The sequence below is a fragment of the Diospyros lotus genome, chromosome 3 (assembly GCF_014633365.1).
Source record: "Diospyros lotus cultivar Yz01 chromosome 3, ASM1463336v1, whole genome shotgun sequence".
In the NCBI taxonomy this organism is placed as follows: Eukaryota; Viridiplantae; Streptophyta; class Magnoliopsida; order Ericales; family Ebenaceae; genus Diospyros; species Diospyros lotus.
Window position 1 is genome coordinate 18205476 of NC_068340.1, and position 13689 is coordinate 18219164.

Sequence of the window (13689 nt, forward strand, 5' to 3'; positions counted from 1 at the left end):
CGGAGTTTGTTAAGTAGGAGAATTATCCTGCTTCTTCCATTACTTGCCAATGGATGAGCGAAACAGAGTGCCAACAGTTCCGGGAGAGATACAAGATTCTCGAGGAGTGGGAAGTCGAGTTTAACACCAACCTACGAGCATGCCACCATTTTACTGGCCGTCTTTGCATCTATAAATGCTCATTTGACCGGGGTTTCCACCTGCCCCCCGAGGGAGGGTCATGTCGCTTCTCCAACATCTCACCATCGTTTCAACCCAGCTATCCTTTTTTGGATGGAGGTACCTGATGGGCTTCATTATTATCTGTAGTTTTGGTAAGATAGAGCCTTAGGGGGATCTTTTCGACTATTTCTTTACCACCAACCGCGACCTTGGGGGTTGGATTTCAATATCACCCAGGAAAGTTAAGGAGGGCTATCTCATCGTGTCCAATAAGCGTCTTGAACTCGAAATCAAGGTCTCAACACTCATGCAGTCTGGGGGGTCTAAAGACTCAGACGACTGGAAAGAGCATTTCGTCTTTATCTGCCCCGGACTATCTGGCTCCACACAAGAGATTTGGTTTATGTCCAATGGGTGGACTCTGGACACCAAACACAAACGTCTGAACATCGAGGACATTAAAGAACTAGCCGGTAGGCTCATGGGGATCAGCCAGAACTGGGAAGAGGGATGGCTTTCCAACCCGACGCTTGTCGAGGCATGTTTAGATGGCGAGACCTGTAAGTATTAGCCCTTCACCTTCTTCCTCATTCCCCCTTCTTACCGGATATTGATGTTCGTTATTTTTCTTTCGCAGTTGAAAATCTATGGGAGATAACTTATTCTCCTATCATCGAGAGGATGGTCTTGGATTTTCCCAAGAGCAAGGGTCCTTCGGCCCCTGTCAAAACCAAGAAAACATTTGAGAAGGCCTCCAAACTTTCTCAAAGAAAAGGACTCTTAATACCGCCCGAGAGAGCTCCTAAGAACGCCAAGAATAAAAGACCCTCTACCTTTTCCAGATCAAAGAAAACAGCGGAGGGATCTTCAAACCTTTCAAAAGGCTTCCAAGAATGGTGTTGAGGCTTACCCGAAGAGCCCTTCCTCAGGGTCCCGAGCCCCTAAGAACAAGAAAGACTCTTATCCTCTCCAGCAACCAGCTGCAATAATGCCCCCCTCCTTTGCAAGACCCATCCGAAGGCGATACTAAGACCATCGCCCAGGCACTTGAGGCGGCTAGGGCAGAGGCTCAGGGAGGTCAGCCGCCTGCAAGTATGGAGTCAACTATAACGCCTCCCAGCATTCCTATCCCTTCTATCTTTAAGCAGATATTAACGTCTCTGGCACCAGATGGGCGACTAAGATTGACCGGGGAGGCTTCGTTGGAGGAAGCTTCCTATCCACGAAAGAGATATTGTCCCGAAGGACAAAGTGATGAAGGATAGAGCCGGCCTCTTCCTTGCCTTCGATCGATGCGACCTTCACTCCCGAAGTGACCGAGGCCCCTACTAAGACTTTAGCCGTTTTCAACGCCTTGCCAACCATGGGCGAACTAGATTACTGTGCCGAGATTCTTAGGGTAATCCGTTACCATCTATCCTTTTCCCTTGAGTTTTTTACAAATAGGCATTGACTCTTACTTTGTTATTATTTTCTAGAACCTCTCAAGTTTTCAAGATTCAATCGCCTGGCGAGAATCAGAGTTCCGAACCAGGATTGCCTCCTTGGAGTTCGAGGTTGAGAGGTTCCGAGGGCTTGAGACCCTCTCTTCTAAACTAGTGGACCTTGAACACAGCATACATATTCTCACAAAGTCTGTTGAGCTGGCGCAAGAAAAAGCCAAACTTGCCAATGAAGCCAAAGCTCAAGCTCCCGATGATCTGGAGCTAATTTAGAGGAATATGTTGGAAGCTAACCAGGCTAACTCTAAGCTTGGGGAGGAACTGGATGACACGAAAGGCGCAAATGACCTACTCTGAGAGAACGTGAAGAAACTTACCTTAGAGTTAAAAAGGGCCAAGTCGAAGCGATTGAATCCTATTATCGGTGCAAGGAAGACCGTCGTACAGCCCATACCCAGCTTCAATCTGCCCTCAAGGATGCCCGCGTGGCCTTTCAGAACGATCGCGAGGATTTTCGAAGCTCTGAGGCTTACGCTGCGGAGTTAGAAGCAGTCTTTCAGGTTGGATTCGAGCACATGAAGAAACTCACGAAGGAGCATTTCCCGAACCTAGACGTGGACTCCATCCCCTTTGATGTCTCAGCAGCTTTATCTTCCTTAGAATAGATGCCTTTGTACTCGAACTTAATATTTTAATAAATTTTTCTTACTTGCTCATTTGAACATTACCTGCCTTAGTTAATTAACCAAGACCGTAATTCTTAAAATTGGAAGGTTGCATCTAACCCTTTTTACACTTTAAGAATTTCCCTTGCTCTTTATCAGTAACAAAAATCTCTTGGGGATCATATCTGATCCTTTGCTTTTTTTTTGCTTTTTGGAGGAGTCTTAGGGCCCCATGAGGATCACATCTAATCATTTTCTTTTTTCATTGAGGGTACGAGGCCCCCCGATGATCACATCTAATCCTTTTCTTTTTTTCGTTGAGGGTGCCAGGCCCCTCTGAGGATCGCATCTAATCCTTTTCTTTTCTCGTTGAGGGTGTGAAGCCCCCGAGGATCACATCTGATCCTTTTCTTTTTTCCTTGAGGGTGCGAGGCCCCACAAAGTTAGCCTTATTTTTTGTCAGGGGTGGTCCCCTGGGGTCTTTTGCAGTGAAGAGCTTTAACTGATAGGAGAGAAAAATAGATTTATTTCAAAAATCATAGTCAATAAAGAACATTACTAATAAAATTTCCCTAAATTCTGCACATTCCAAGTGTTTTTAACAGGTACACCCTCGGTGGTCTGGAGTTTGTAAAAGCTAAGGCTAAGGGCTTCCACTATTTTGAAAGGACCTTCCCAGTTCGGCGTTAACTTGTTCGCTTCTTGGGCACCTCGAACATCTGTGCGTCGTAATACCCAATCTCCAGGAAGAAAACTCTGAGCTCTTACCCTTCGGTTATAGTATGTTTCGATACGCTGATTGTAGGCAACTTGTCGAATCTTTACCTAATCACGAAGTTCATCAAGGAGGTCTAGATTGCCTCTCAGATTCTGCTCGTTGGACTCTGGGCTGAAGAGCTCTACCCTTAGGGTAGGCACTCCTATCTCGACTGGGATCAATGCTTCCGAACCATAACATAGGCTGAAATGAGTCTTGCTCATAGAGACCTTCACGGTGGTTCGGTAAGACCATAGAATACTCGATAATTCTTCTACCCAACTACCATCTACCTTATCCACTCGTGCCTTTAGACCTTGTAATAAAGTTTTGTTAGCGAGCGTTGAGCTGTAGATGGGCCACCGAAGTGAAATAACAGTCTTATTCCCAACTCTTGGCACCATTCTTGGACATATTGGACAGTGAACTGAGTGCTGTTATTAGAAATTAGATCTCGAGATCCCGAAGCGACATACTGTGTTCTTCCACAGGAATTGCTTTACTCGTCGAGCAGTAATGGAGGCTACCAGTTCTACTTCAACCCACTTTGTGAAATAATCTATGGAAGCAATGATATATTTAACTTGGCCAGCCGCTGTGAGGAAGGGTCCCAAGATGTTAATGCCCCATTAAGCAAAGGGTCAAGGTGTAACCAGATAAGTTAAAGTGATAACTGGTACATGAACCAAGTTGGAGCTTCCCTGGAATCTATCACAGGTTTTGACTAGCTGTTCCGAGTCCTTCGTCATCGTCGACCAATAATACCCTTTCCAAAGAGCCTTTTGGCTAAGGGTTCAGGCCCCGATGTGGCTTCCACATATGCCTTCATGAATCTCCCTTAGGATATAGTCTGCTTCGTGAGGTCTGATGCATTTGAGCAATGGCTGTGAGAATGACCTCTTGTAAAGTTCCCCGTTGAGTAGTTCGAAACTCCGGGCTTTCCTTCTGATTTCTCAAGCTTCCGAGTCATCCTCGGGAAGTCTTTCCTTCTTCAAGTATAATAGCAAAGGATTCACCAAACTAGGCTCGTCCTCCACACAGAATTGATCGACAAACTCTTCGATGCTCTTCTGTGGTAAAGACTCGATTCAGATCTTTTAGGAGCTCGTAGGAAAAAAGGAAGAAGCAATCCGGGACAACAGATCTGCTTCTGTGTTCATGGCCCGAGGAACATACTCCACCTTTACTGACTGAAAGCGTGTAATCAGCTCTCTAACCATAGCCAGGTATCTTGCCATGTGACCTTCCCGAGCCTCATACTCTCTGTTTACTTGTTGTACTACCAAGTTGGAGTCCGAACTCACCTTGATTCACCGTGCTCCCAACTATTCAACTAATCTCAATCCCGCTAACAAGACCTCGTATTCAGCCTCATTGTTAGATGCTTGGAACTCAAAATGCAAGGCATAGGGCCATGTCTTCCAATCAGGGCCTCTGATCATCAGCCTTGCTTCGCCACCACCCAAGGTCGAGCTTCCATCTACGGCCAATATCCATGGCCTCTGATTCTGTTTCGAAGCTTCCTGGGATCCTACCCCCTCGGCGATAAAGTCTGCTAATGCCTGGGCCTTGATAGCCAATCGAGGCCTATACTCAATATCAAAAGCTATGAGCTCCATTGCCTATTTCAACATTCGCCCCGAGAGCTTCAATTTGCTAAGAACCAAGGCAAATGCCAACTTCTCCGTGGGGGAATACCAAACTTCAGCCCCTGTTAATCGCTTACAGGCATAGTAAACAGGCCTCTGCTTTCTATCTTCTTCTCGGACCAAGACCGAGCTCACAGCTTCTTCGGCTACCGCCAAATATAGATACAACGATTCTCCTTGCTGTGGCTTGGTGAGAACTGGAGGCGAGGCCAAATGCTCCTTCAATTTGCTGATAGCTTCCTGACATTCATCATCCCAAACAAAATTCTTTTCCTTCGACAAGACCTTATAGAAAGGAAGTCCCATCTCTGCCAATCGAGAGAGGAATCTCCCTAATGTCGTCATTCTTCCCATCAGGCTTTTCACTTCCTTAATGTTCCTTGGGGCTGGCATGTCCATAATAGCTTTAACCTTCGCTGGGTTCACCTCAATCCCTTTGTGATGAACTATATAACCCAGAAACTTTCTTGCAAAAACTCCGAAAGCATATTTGACAGGATTAAGTTTTACATGAAACTTACGAAGGGTTTGGAAGCATTCTTCCAAATCTATAGGATGATGTTCGGCAACGAGGCTTTTCACCAGCATGTCATCCACATAAGCTTCCATATTCCAACCGAGCTGATGTTGAAAAAGCTTATGCACCAGGCACTGGTAAGTGGCTCCAGCATTCATCAATCCGAACAGCATTACTGTGTAACAATAGGTTGCTTTATTAGTGATGAATGTCGTCTTCTCCTGATCTTCGGGATGCAATGGGATCTAGTGGTCCTCCTAAAAGGCATCCAGAAAACTCATTAGCAAACAGCTAGCCATCCCATCAATCAAGGCATCTATTCGAGGAAGAGGGTAGCTATCCTTCAGGCAAGTTTTGTTAAGATTAGTGAAGTTAATACAATGCTTTCATTTGCCCTTTCCTTTGGGCACCAACACCATATTTGCTAACCATTCAGGATAATCAACCTCCCAGATGTATTATGCCTCCATTAACTTCACAACTTTTGCATCAATCGCTCTGGCTCTTTCTGGGGCGAAACTTTGCTTCTTCTATTTAACAAGTTGGAAACCTGGACGTATTCCCAACCTGTGCGTCATGACCTCTGGATCGACCCCTGGCATGTCTTGGGCAGTCCATGCGAAGACGTCTGCATACTACCGAATGAGGGCTAAGATCTAACCTCTTAATGGGTCTTTTAATTGGGCACTTATCTTTATGAAACGATCAGGGAAATCTTCCCTTAAAGGTATCTCTTCAAGCTGGTCTACTAGCTCTACCGTCTTCGGATCTCCCGACCCCTCTAATGGAAAACTGACAGCTGATGGGGGTCCCTCCTTCTTTTCTCCACTCAAGTCCCTTCCATGACCAGAAGTTTCTTCCTATGGCGAACTCTCCTTCATCTGCCCTCCCGGGATTTCCCCACTCCTCGCTACACCTATGGAGGCCATGTAACATTCTCGGGCAGAACGCAAATCTCCTCGTACCTCATCTATCCTACTAGCCGTGGGGAACTTCATCATCATGTGATACGTGTTAGGAATAGCCCGAAGAGTGTTGAGACTCGATCTTCCCAGAATCATGTTATATGTCGTAGGATCGTCTGTTACCAGAATATCTAACACGACTTGGGAGGTTCGCGAACCATTTCCCAAGGTTAGTGGAAGCTGAATGAGCCCATCTGAATATATTACTTCCCCATTAAATTCCACCAAAGGGACTTGAGCCGGTCTTAATTGCTCCATTCGATATCCCATGCCTAAGAAGGCTTATCTATACAAGATTTCCGAGGAGCTACCCGGATCCACTAGGATCTGTCGAAGCTCTCACTTTCCAAGCTCGGCTATTATTACCAGCAGATCATTTCAGTTTGGGTATCCGAGGAGGTCGTTATTCGAAAAGTAGATTGTTTCCCCTCTCCTTGATCTCTTCAACCTCGAGGTTCGGCTGGTCGCTGCATCTCCCTCGCCCTTCTCTCCCAGGACCTCCCCCGCGGCCAGCGTATGAAATAATGGGGGCTAGGGATGATCTTCTACGACTTGTGGGGGTCTCTGTTTGGGGCAAACGCCAAACTTGATATCGCTCTTCTACTCGGTCTCTCCTGATGGGGGGACTCCGCGACTGCGAACGCCGCTCTCTCCCCCTTCAGGGATCCGCTTCCCTGGCAGCAACATAATTCCTAAGGAAGCCTCGATTAATGAGTTCCTGGATCTCTTCCTTCAACTAGTGACATTCCTCCGTATCGTGTCCATGATCTCGATGGAAGCAGCAATACTTATTCCGGTTCCTTTTGTCAGATGGTGCTCTCATCAGTTAGGGTTTCTTCAGATAGTCCTTGTCCTCGATGGTGGCTAGGATCTCCACTCTTAGGGCATTCAAAGGGGTAAAATCGATCGACTCCCACCGAGGACGATGCCTCTCCTTTCAATCCTCCCTTTGACCCTCACTCTTATGTTTTTCAGGATGTTTATTCTTTTCCTTCTTCTTAGTATGCTTTGCTCTCTTCTCCTGCATAACTTCTTTAGCATTCATGTACTTCATTTCCTGACCTAAATATCTGTAAACGTAAGTAGGGGAGTTTTGGCCAGCGACTGAGGGAAGAGACCAGGCCTTAGGGCATTCTGGAATGCCACCATAGCGATACTATGGTCCAAGTTCTCAATGCTCAAAGCTTCCATATTGAAATGCGAGACAAAATCCTTCAAAGATTCACCCTGGTTCTGCTTTAGGCTAACGAGGGCCATAGTGGACCTTCGATGCCTCCGAAGAAGCCCAAAGTGAGCTAGAAAACTACCTCGAAGCTGCGCAAAATTAGCTATTGAGTGATGAGCCAGGTTTGAATACCAGGCGTATGCGTTCCCTTCCAATGTTGCTAGGAAGACTCTACACCACATTGCGTCAGAGGCATCTTGCACCATTATATGGGAAGATGCTCAAGCGGTATGGCAACCATGATCTCTGGGCTAAGGGGTTGATTCATCATCGTCCCCCCAGACTCCCCTTGCTTTGGCTTCAAGGCTGCAATCTCCTCCTCCAGCTGACGCAACCTCTTTTCTTGCTGCTGCTGCGCATACAACATGCCGGAAGACTCTGCGGCCTCCCCATGTCAATCCCCGACCACGTCCTCGAGGGTCCGCCTCGCGCAGGCAAGATTCTTCCTCCTTGGGGGCTCCTGCCTCCCTTCCACCTGAGAATGATGGGCTTGCTGGTGTTGGTTGTCCAGGAAGCCGGTGAGTAACTCCATTAGGCGTTGAACCTGATTCTCCAAAAGCGCGATCCGATCAAGCGGGGGATGAGGATTATCTGGGCTACGATCTCTCCCCTGCGGGCTCCTCAAAGGATTGTTCTGGCTTGATTCCGGGGTGGGGTTACCACCAGCAGCTCGAGACTGATGCCTTCTAGTTGCCATCAAAACAGAGAGATAACTCGAACGTCACAGCCAATCGTATCGGAGAGACAAAAGAAAAAAATGCCTCAGCCCCACGGTGGGCACCAATTGATGATGCAGAAGCCAATCACCCTCTTTTGCCTCTGTCCAAGTACCTGCAATGGAGTCGGGGACTTGCTCGCCCCGGGATCACTTCGACGTTCAAGTCAGATTACCAGAGTAACCTTGTTTCCAAGATTGCAATTCCGAACTTAGAGAAAGAAAAGGTTCCATCCCTTACCCGTCACTGGTCCTTCCCCTTTTATCCTCTTGCTAAGGCAATGATTCTTTTTCAAATCATCGGGATCCCTATCCCGTTCTTCGTGGAGCTGGAATCTTATCGATATGGATTCCATAACCGTTGCCGAGGAGTTCGGGGTTGTTCCTATCTACATGATTCTCGGTGTGATGGTTGATCTCGAGGAATTCGGAGAATCTTCGCCGAGCAAACGACTAGCCTATGTGGTGAGGCGTATCTGCCACGTGTCGTCTCTGGGCCTAAGTAGGATGACGTCAAGGGAGTGTCTCCTTAGCGAGCACGTGTCACTACTGTAAATGGCTATATTCCTGTGGTATTGGAGTAATTATAGACCCCGAGGGTGTTTACCCTCATCAACTTCCGAAATTAATACTTTGAAAGTTAGAATGGACGATTCCAAAAAATGTAAATACTCTTTTATCTATCAGCTTCAACCTTTATAAATAGGGATGACCCATCCGCAAGAACTCTTACACAAGTTACCTAAATACTTCTTTATTTTCTTGTTAAGATTGACTTAAGTATCGAAAAACATGTAGGAAAGACACCTCGTACTCCTAACTATATCTTGTCTTGTAATCTCCCAATGACTAAAAAGACTCTTATTATTATAAATTTATTATTGTATCTCGACAACAATAGTTACTTAATAATTAACTATAAAATTAAAATTAATTATTATTAAATTATTATAAATTTTATAAATACTCTATGTTTTACCCTTTTTAGCCATTTATTTTTATTTTTTATAATTCTTCAAATTATAGATGTTGGTGCATCTCCATGGCTTGAGTGATCAACACGCATAATGTTTATGAATTTAATGCTATAAGAACTAATAATGAATTCCAAACTAAATCGATTAATTTTGTCTAGATTTTTTTTATTAAATTTGGTTTTGGCTTGATATAATAATAATAATAATAATAATAATAATGTGCAATGAATTGAGACTTATTGAACCAAGGATATTTTCAAAAACAAGCCCGAAAACAATGGATAAAACAAATGACCAAAAGGCCCAAGAAATCTTCTTGATGGAATTCCATAATCTAAGCCCCTGGGAGACCCAAAGGTCTCTAGGAAACTTTCTCGACTGGAGTTCGTAAACTCATTCTTGGGAGACATTTCTTGTGGGATATTTCCAAGACAAATGTGCAAACACATACATCCAAAATCTCCTCTAAGAATTGCGCAAAAGGTAAAATTTATCTATAGCAGTTCAAATCCTAATCAATCTCAAAATACTATGGATATTTATCACAAATCCTCGAACTCAACCATAAATAGAGGAGGATCCATTCTCTCAAGTAAATCACTTCTACTAGTTCAAGAGCTCTACAATTCTTCAACAATTTCCACTAATTTGACTTAAGCATAAGAGTGTTTGCGTAAGGAATACCCTACACCCTCTAACAATTTCTTTCTTATAGCATCTTGACGGCTTAACGATAAATTTTCTACCAAAAAAATTTATTTTTATATTCTAACGACAACAATTGGTGTCGTCTATGAGAAGTTGATCTAAAAGCCAAAAAAATTACCATAGCTTACACAAGATTTCAAGCCACTAGAAAGAGACAAAGTGAAGAAGGCCCTAATGTGGATAGTTATCCTAATCAAAGGTAGCAAGAGATTCTCCTAGAGAAAGTACTTGAAGCCTTGAGGATAACCCCCCAAACTATTCCTTTGCGTGATTATGAAGCATTGAGATGACAACATGAAGAAATCACTCAGGCTCTCCAAGAGATAGTAGTCATCCTGCAAAACGCCATGTCACAAGCTCCACTTTTACTCATTTTACAAAATTCTACTAAAAGTGGACCTTTGCTTGATAATCCTCTCAAGACTCTGTTAAAGAGTCTTTCATAAAGACATCAACCTCTTCTAGAGACATGTCAAGAAGGAGGGCCACTAGAGACCCTCCCAGATTGACAAGACATAACAAGTGTTTCCTTAGTTCAAAAAGAAATTAGGGTTGCCCACAAGGAAAAATATCAAGAAATTGTTAAAAGGACAACAACTAGAAATGATAAAATCCCTCCCAAGCCTCAATTAGAAAGGAACAAGATGGAGATAACAATTCATTTTCAATACTTGCAAAAGTGATGATATGAAGAGAATGATTGAATAAGCATTAAAGTAAAAAAATTTGGTACCTATTGAAGATGAGCAACATAAGAGAAAGATTCATTTTACTCTTGAGATCATTAGAAAGCCCTTGCCTCCTAAATGTCAAATACCTCCAATCAATACTTATTCTGGAAAAGGTGATCCCTATTCTCACATTCAAATTTTGAATTAGTTATGCTACTTCATGGATGGGAGAATGTTATTATGTGTAGAGCATTTTTATTAACACTGATAGATCATGCACATACATGGTTTAATGGCTAGGCTAAATAGCCTATTTTGTCTTTCAATTAGTTAAGAAATGAGTTTGTTAAGGACTTCATAATCAATAGCTAGAGGAAGAAAGTTGCCACTTATCTACTCAACATTCAATAGAGTAGAAAGAAAACCCTCAAGCAATATGTTAATTGATTAAAAAATGAAACCTTAGAAATAAAGGACTTGTAAGTAAGTGTAGCAGTTGTGGCGATGCTTTAAGGCACCAAGTTAGTATCACAGTAAGAAATATATTATGTCAAGGTAATGCATATAGTAAGAGCAAATGAAGAGCAAGAAAAGGAAAGAAAATGAGGAAATTCTAATAAGGGATCTAGAAATAGAGAAGACAAATCCAAGATAGTTGAAAGCTCTTCCTATTGTGGGGTACCTTAGAAAAATCAAACCAAAAATCCAAGGAGGTATCGAAGGATGGTTGAAAACCCGGAAGACCCCAAAGAATCTCCTAGACAAAAGTCTTCGGGGCTAGCCATGGCCTTAAGATATTCAATCCTTAAGCCTGAAGAATAAGCCCGAAGAGTCTTCTAAGAAAAAATCACACGATGGCTCTGAAGAGTTTTCAAGGAAAAGCCCCTTGAAATGCCCTTATATGCTTCATCCCAAAGACTTACCCTGAAGAGTCTTCCAGGCCACTCATTTTATCTCGAAGACCCTAAAAGTCTCCGAGGGCTTTGGGGGAGTCGCATTTGAAGGATTCTCTTCGGGGTATCCTATCCCCAAAGGTACCTTTAGGCCCTCTAGCCTCAATATGCAGCCTTTTCGCTCGAAGAGTCGAGCCACCTCAGCATGCCACGTGTCTTGTCTTACAATGTGGCCTAGCCATTAAATACCCCCTAGGTTCACGCCATTTGGATCCAGATTTAGCACTCAAAGACCCAGACCCAACACTTTATATCTAAACCCATCCGAAGACTTCCATCCAAAGACTCTCATCCGAAGCCTCATATAGCATACATTCATACTTCATTCTACATCATGGTATCACCTAACTTTGGCATCAGAGGGCTCTCACAGGAGAGTTCCCCGCGTGCCTTGTAACTATGTTTGTGTCGTAGACTCATATGGAGACCCCAAAGCTTAGCACTTCCTGGAGATTTTCCCAACTCTCCCAAAGCCGAGCCATCCGAATACTAGCCAACTGGAGACCCAATTCTCCGAGAAAGAAGTCTCTTGAAGACCCTTTATCCCAGCAACCATCCGAAGACTCAGGGCATCTTCTTTGCTCTCCCAGACAATGGATCAAACCTGGCCTTGAGAATTTTGCTTTCCTGGACAGCGGATTGAGCCATACTCCATTTAGGTGCCTGTTAGTGCCCCCTTACTAGCACAAACCTTACCCCAAAACAATGGGAGGTTGCTACTAGAAACCGTCTTTTAACTATTTCCCTAGATTCACAGGCTGCTGGCCCTATAGTATCTCAACGAAGGCAGAAGAGTTGAGTGGCCAACATACAGTATTCGCTGAAACAAGGGTGGTCCATCGAGAAATCATCACCTATGCATGCCTCTGCTGCATGCCCAACATTTACAAGTCCTATGCAGCCCTCTGAATAATGAGGACATCCTACCAGATAGGTTCTTGAGCCTACCAACCTAGTAATGTAGAAGGTGATCAGGTCCGAGCCAAAGCACCAAGAACCTCTAGGGCCAGGAGGTCATCTACTATATCTCTTGAGGAGTTTTAGAAGTTAGATCAGAGATAAAAGGACTTGAGGATAAGCGATGAAGAAAAGTCCCAAGCACTGAAGCATTTATCAAAACTGCTACATGTATTATGCCAAACTCCTAGAGAGGCTCACATCCCTAAGCTTCTTGCCTCATGGGGAATTTGAATTGGTGGCTCACTCGGGAAGACTCTAGTACCTCCATAGCAACATTCATCATAGCCACCAATGGCCTCGCCAGGGTCACAACTGCACATTCCTATGCTCAAGGAGTTATATGCAGAAAGGCACAAGACCATAGGCAAGGCAGTCTTGCAACAAGAGACAGTTGGGAGCACTACCTCCGTTAAAGACGTGCAGAGGCCACTATGGGACGTTAATCTTGGAGCCCTTCTAGCTTCCTAGAGTTTAAAAATCAAGAAGTTGATTGAGGAAGTTTTTGAATGGAAATGGCAGGGGCGGTGCGGATGATTGGTAGATGCGAAGAGTCCCATTTTCTAAGGACATATTGAGTCATCTCGTTCCTTCCAAATTCAAACTCCCACAGTTACCCAGTTCAATGGAAGAGGAGATCCTATTCTCCACGCATAACGACTTGAATCCTTGGTATATATGCCTAAGTAAGGCGATGCCACCTACGCTTGGTCTTCCCTCAATCTTTGATCGAATATGCTCATGCCTCGTTTAATGAGCTTTTATCTGACTGTCACATCATATAATCAACTACGAGTGGAGTTTATTGCAGCCTTCGCAGTTAATGCCCTAAGGAAAAAGGACCCCATTTTGTAACACCCGATAATTTTAAAAGGACTCAAGTGTATTTTATCTTGGGCCATAAGTGAATTTTTCAGATAAATTAGGGTTATAATATAATATCTCACAGTTATGAGATACCGAATCGACTGTAGGGAATACCTTAGAGGTTAGATATCTAAGAAAAAAGATATGAGATTGACGAGCATTCTGAGATAGGATTTATGGTATGAAAAGAAATTGGATCCAAGACTGTTTTCGGTACAGCTATGATTCAGGCTAAAAAATTGAATCATAGTAGGGGGTTTTCGGGAAGTCAACGAAACCCTAAAAGGGCTCTGATTTTATGTAAGGATCAACCCTGAAGTGGTTTTGGGATGAAACAAAGGCCCTGTGAGGGCGCAGGGGCGAAATCTTCCTTATCGAGTAAGCCTTGAGTTATTAATTTTGCATTTTAAGTATCGTAATGCAAATTAATTTGATGTTTGAGGGTATGACCTTAAGGTT